Here is a 6,946-nt window from a genome sequence, read left to right as displayed (position 1 = left end):
CTGAGCCATTTCGCTTTTCCAAAAGTTGATTAAAAAAAAAAATTTAAGCGCAACTGTTATTTACTTTTGAAAGGGAGGTGGGGATAAAGAGACTGCCAAATTTAGAGACCAGTCTAGCTAGGTCCTGTAATCCCAGTACATGGGAGGCTGAGGCAGGAAAATCAGGCATCTGACAAGGCTACAGACTGGATTCAAGGCCAGTCTCAGAACAGAAACACACACAACACAGAAACACTCTGTAATACAATGCTTCCATAGCATGGTTGAAACCAGAGGTTGAATCTTGGGTACCCACCTCAAACTTGAAGGCAAAAAACTAATTACAGAAATAAATAAAAGGGCTGGAGGATAGGAGGTTAAAGAGTGTGTATTGCTCTTCCAGAGAACCTTAGTTCTCTTCCCAAGCTCACACATCTGTCAACTCACAACTGCCTGTAAATTCAGTTTCAGAGGAACTCATGCCTTCTACTTTTGCCCATGAAATAAAATGAAATCTAATAAGATACTTATCAATTGATACTGAGAGGTAAGAATGTGGGTTCATGGGCTGTGATGGCGCATCCCTTTAATCCCAGCGTTCCTGAGGCAGAGGCAGGTGGATCTCTGTGAGTACAAGGCCAACTTGGTTTATTTCAGCTGCCAACAAACTAATGCCAAGAAAATGAAGCTGGGCTTGGGGGCAAGGGACTGTAACCTCAGAACTTCAAAGACTGAGGCAGAGCTGGCCTGAGCTATGGAAATACCCTAAACTAAAATTGTTCAAACATCTCAAACATACTCCACCTATCATATAATAAGCACTTGATAAATGTCTACAGAAAGTAAATTTTAAGTATCAAAAAAAAATTGTAAATACCCAGGAAGCTCCCAGAGACTGAACCAGGAGCATACGTGGGCCGACTCGAGGCCCCTGGCACATATATAGCAGATATATATTCCCAGTGGGAGAAAATGTGCTTAATCCTCAAGAGACTTGAGGCCCCAGGGAAGAGGGAGGCTTGGTTGGTGGGGGGAGCACACTTGTGGAGACAAGGAGGAGGAGGAATGGGATGAGGAACTGTGGGGAAGGGCATGGGGGGGGGTGACTGGAACGTAAATAAATAAAATTATTAAAAATTTATAAAAATATTAAATTACTCTGCAGGATGACAGAATGTTTTGGAATCAGAGCATTGATGGCTGCATGATATAATATCAACAATCAACCCAACAGTTTAGAATTCTATGCATGAATTCTAACCCAAGAGGTAAAAAACTGTAATGAACCCCAAGATTGTATTATTTACTGGTGGGAAAAAAATTCCTATTTCTAGTTGTGGTGTGGCTTAGCCCTTAGCACAGACCTTTAATCCGTCTGGGTGGATACAAACATGCCCTTAGCACACATGTTGAATCCCAAGCAATAAAGGTAAAGTTAGTTTGTAGAAGGAAGCACCCATGTTGGAGAGTGATGTCTAATTGACTATCAGACAGAATGACACATCAGAGAAATATCTGACAGAATAGGATGTGCCCAACTATCACAAGAGAGATGAAAGGGAAACTAAGAAAAAGCAGTGCAGAGAGAGGGAGAAGGCAGTTTTACTGGAAGAGTTTTATAGAGACAGTTTAAAGAGAGAAAAAGCTAAACACAAAACAAGCCAGAGAATGAGAAGGAGCCAGAAGATTAGAACAGGTTGCTAAGAGTTAGTATGAAGCCAAGCAGAGCAATTCAGTCAGAGGCCAAGAAAAAAGACAGTTTGAATCAGTCAGCTTGGAGAGGTGTTATGAGCCAGAACAGCTGAGCTGAACCAGCCAGCCAGAGTTCAGAAAGAACAAGAAAGTGTGAGCTTATTCAGCAGCAAGTCTCAGAGGCTGAAAACATTCTAGGCCTAGATAAATTGTATGGAGGCTAGAGGCTTCCAGGACTAGGCTTAGGTTAGCAGATGGAGGCAGTCAGCCTCAGAGATGACAATTAATACAGATGAATATTGTCACTTTAACTCCATGGTAATCTTATAATCATGGATTTGTTATAACTAAATTTAATGTACATTAGAAAATTGGACTATAAAATAACAATGTAGGCTATACTAGAAAATAAGATCACTTTTGAGCTGTTTTAAATAGTACCTGTCAGGTTTTGGCGAAGCACGCCTGTAGTTCCAGCTACTGGGGAAGCTGAGGCAAAGACAGCCACTGTGAAGCACATGTTGTTCTACCTTACGTGCTTCAAGAAAAACAAATCAGAGCAGCAGCGGTCGCCATCTTGGTTCCGGGACTCAGCAGAATTTAGGAAATTAGTCTGAACAGGTTAGAGGGTGCGCCAGAGAACCGGACAGCTTCTGGGACGGGCAGAAGCACAGAGCCGCTGAGGCAGCAGCCTGGGCGGGCCGCAGATAACCGGCCACCATCCGGACCAGAGGACAGGTGTCCGCCTGGCTCGGGAGACGGCCTCAGCCTCAGCAGCAGTGGTCGCCATCTGGGTTCCGGGACTCCGCGGGACCTAGGAAATTAGTCTGAACAGGTTAGAGGGTGCACCAGAGAACCGGACAGCTTCTGGGACGGGCGGAAGCACAGAGCCGCTGAGGCAGCAGCCTGGGCGGGCCGCAGATAACCGGCCACCATCCGGACCAGAGGACAGGTGTCCGCCTGGCTCGGGAGACGGCCTCGGCCTCAGGAGCAGCGGTCACCATTTTGGTTCCAGGACTCCCTGGAACTTAGGATTTTAGTCTGCACAGGTGAGAGTCTGCACCACAGAAGCTGACAGCTTCTGGGAACTGCCAAAGCAACACAGCTTCTGAGAGAGGCCCTGTTTTGGGCCTTCTTCTTCGACCAGGAGGAGGTCCAAAAACAAGATATCTGCGCACCTTCCCTGTAAGAGAGCTTGCCAGCAGAGAGTGCTCTGAGCACTGAAACTCAGAGGAGAGAATCTGTCTCCCAGGTCTGCTGAGAGACGGTAACAGAATCACCAGAAGAACAATCTCTAAACAGAGTCAACTATAACTACTAACTCCAGAGATTACCAGATGGCGAAAGGTAAACGTAGGAATCCTACTAACAGGAACCAAGACCACTCACCATCATCAGAACCCAGTACTCCCACTTCGCCCAGTCCAGGGCACCCCAACTCACCCGAAAACCTAGACCTAGATTTAAAAGCATATCTCATGATGATGGTAGAGGACATCAAGAAGGACTTTAATAAATCACTTAAAGAAATACAGGAGAACACTGCTAAAGAGTTACAAGTCCTTAAAGAAAAACAGGAAAACACAATCAAACAGGTAGAAGTCCTTACAGAAAAAGAGGAAAAAACATACAAACAGGTGATGGAAATGAACAAAACCATACTAGACCTAAAAAGGGAAGTAGAAACAATAAAGAAAACTCAAAGTGAGGCAACACTGGAGATAGAAACCCTAGGAAAGAAATCTGGAACCATAGATGCCAGCATCAGCAACAGAATACAAGAGATGGAAGAGAGAATCTCAGGTGCAGAAGACTCCATAGAGAACATCGGCACAACAATCAAAGAAAATGGAAAATGCAAAAAGATCCTAACTCAAAATATCCAGGAAATCCAGGACACAATGAGAAGACCAAACCTACGGATAATAGGAGTGGATGAGAATGAAGATTTTCAACTCAAAGGACCAGCAAACATCTTCAACAAAATTATTGAAGAAAACTTCCCAAATATAAAGAAAGAGATACCTATGAACATACAAGAAGCCTACAGAACTCCAAATAGACTGGACCAGAAAAGAAATTCCTCCCGACACATAATAATCAGAACAACAAATGCACTAAATAAAGATAGAATACTAAAAGCGGTAAGAGAAAAAGGTCAAGTAACATACAAAGGCAAGCCTATCAGAATTACACCAGATTTTTCACCAGAGACTATGAAAGCCAGAAGAGCCTGGACAGATGTTATATAGACACTAAAAGAACACAAATTCCAGCCCAGGCTACTATACCCAGCCAAACTCTCAATTACCATAGATGGAGAAACCAAAGTATTCCACGACAAAACCAAATTCTCACATTATCTCTCCACGAATCCAGCCCTTCAAAGGGTAATAACAGAAAAAAACCAATACAAGAACGGGAACAATGCCCTAGAAAAAACAAGAAGGTAATCCCTCAACAAACCTAAAAGAAGACAGCCACAAGAACAGAATGCCAACTTTAACAACAAAAATAACAGGAAGCAACAATTACTTTTCCTTAATATCTCTTAACATCAATGGTCTCAACTCCCCAATAAAAAGACATAGACTAACAAACTGGCTACACAAACAAGACCCAACATTTTGCTGTTTACAGGAGACACATCTCAGAGAAAAAGATAGACACTACCTCAGAATAAAAGGCTGGAAAACAATTTTCCAAGCAAATGGTATGAAGAAACAAGCTGGAGTAGCCATCCTAATATCTGATAAGATTGACTTCCAACCCAAAGTCATCAAAAAAGACAAGGAGGGGCACTTTGTTCTCATCAAAGGTAAAATCCTCCAAGAGGAACTCTCAATTCTGAATATCTATGCGCCAAATACAAGGGCAGCCACATTCATTAAAGAAACTTTAGTAAAGCTCAAAGCACACATTGCACCTCACACAATAATAGTGGGAGACTTCAACACACCACTTTCACCAATGGACAGATCATGGAAACAGAAACTAAACAGGGACACACTGAAACTAACAGAAGTGATGAAACAAATGGATCTGACAGATATCTACAGAACATTTTATCCTAAAACAAAAGGATATACCTTCTTCTCAGCACCTCATGGTACCTTCTCCAAAATTGACCACATAATAGGTCACAAAACAGGCCTCAACAGATTCAAAAATATTGAAATTGTCCCATGTATCCTATCAGATCACCATGCACTAAGGCTGATCTTCAATAACAAAAAAAATAACAGAAAGCCAACACTCACGTGGAAACTGAACAACACTCTTCTCAATGATACCTTGGTCAAGGAAGGAATAAAGAAAGAAATTAAAGACTTTTTAGAGTTTAATGAAAATGAAGCCACAACGTACCCAAACCTTTGGGACACAATGAAAGCATTTCTAAGAGGGAAACTCATAGCTCTGAGTGCCTCCATGAAGAAACGGGAGAGAGCACATACTAGCAGCTTGACAACACATCTAAAAGCTCTAGAAAAAAAGGAAGCAAATTCACCCAAGAGGAGTAGACGGCAGGAAATAATCAAACTCAGGGGTGAAATCAACCAAGTGGAAACAAGAAGAACTATTCAAAGAATTAACCAAACGAGGAGTTGGTTCTTTGAGAAAATCAACAAGATAGATAAACCCTTAGCTAGACTCACTAGAGGGCACAGAGACAAAATCCTAATTAACAAAATCAGAACTGAAAAGGGAGACATAACAACAGATCCTGAAGAAATCCAAAACACCATCAGATCCTTCTACAAAAGGCTATACTCAACAAAACTGGAAAACCTGGACGAAATGGACAAATTTCTGGACAGATACCAGGTACCAAAGTTGAATCAGGATCAAGTTGACCTTCTAAACAGTCCCATATCCCCTAAAGAAATAGAAGCAGTTATAAATAGTCTCCCAGCCAAAAAAAGCCCAGGACCAGACGGGTTTAGTGCAGAGTTCTATCAGACCTTCAAAGAAGATCTAATTCCAGTTCTGCACAAACTTTTTCACAAGATAGAAGTAGAAAGTACTCTACCCAACTCATTTTATGAAGCCACTATTACTCTGATACCTAAACCACAGAAAGATCCAACAAAGATAGAGAACTTCAGACCAATTTCTCTTATGAATATCGATGCAAAAATCCTCAATAAAATTCTCGCTAACCGAATCCAAGATCACATTAAAGCAATCATCCATCCTGACCAAGTAGGTTTTATTCCAGGAATGCAGGGATGGTTTAATATACGAAAATCCATCAATGTAATCCACTATATAAACAAACTCAAAGACAAAAACCACATGATCATCTCGTTGGATGCAGAAAAAGCATTTGACAAGATCCAACACCCATTCATGATAAAAGTTCTGGAAAGATCAGGAATTCAAGGCCCATACCTAAACATGATAAAAGCAATCTACAGAAAACCAGTAGCCAACATCAAAGTAAATGGAGAGAAGCTGGAAGCAATCCCACTAAAATCAGGGACTAGACAAGGCTGCCCACTTTCTCCCTACCTTTTCAACATAGTACTTGAAGTATTAGCCAGAGCAATTCGACAACAAAAGGAGATCAAGGGGATACAAATTGGAAAGGAGGAAGTCAAAATATCACTTTTTGCAGATGATATGATAGTATATATAAGTGACCCTAAAAATTCCACCAGAGAACTCCTAAACCTGATAAACAGCTTCGGTGAAGTAGCTGGATATAAAATTAACTCAAACAAGTCAATGGCCTTTCTCTACACAAAGAATAAACAGGCTGAGAAAGAAATTAGGGAAACAACACCCTTCTCAATAGTCACAAATAATATAAAATATCTCGGCGTGACTCTAACTAAGGAAGTGAAAGATCTGTATGATAAAAACTTCAAGTCTCTGAAGAAAGAAATTAAAGAAGATCTCAGAAGATGGAAAGATCTCCCATGCTCATGGATTGGCAGGATCAATATTGTAAAAATGGCTATCTTGCCAAAAGCAATCTACAGATTCAATGCAATCCCCATCAAAATTCCAACTCAATTCTTCAATGAATTAGAAGGAGCAATTTGCAAATTCATCTGGAATAACAAAAAACCTAGGATAGCAAAAACTCTTCTCAAGGATAAAAGAACCTCTGGTGGAATCACCATGCCGGACCTAAAGCTTTACTACAGAGCAATTGTGGTAAAAACTGCATGGTACTGGTATAGAGACAGACAAGTAGACCAATGGAATAGAATTGAAGACCCAGAAATTAACCCACACACCTATGGTCACTTGATCTTCGACAAGGGAG

Source organism: Mus musculus, chromosome 7 (genome assembly GCF_000001635.26).
Source record: "Mus musculus strain C57BL/6J chromosome 7, GRCm38.p6 C57BL/6J".
Classification (NCBI taxonomy): Eukaryota; Metazoa; Chordata; class Mammalia; order Rodentia; family Muridae; genus Mus; species Mus musculus.
The sequence above is the reverse complement of the archived record's forward strand: the minus strand, read 5'-3'. Positions refer to the sequence as shown.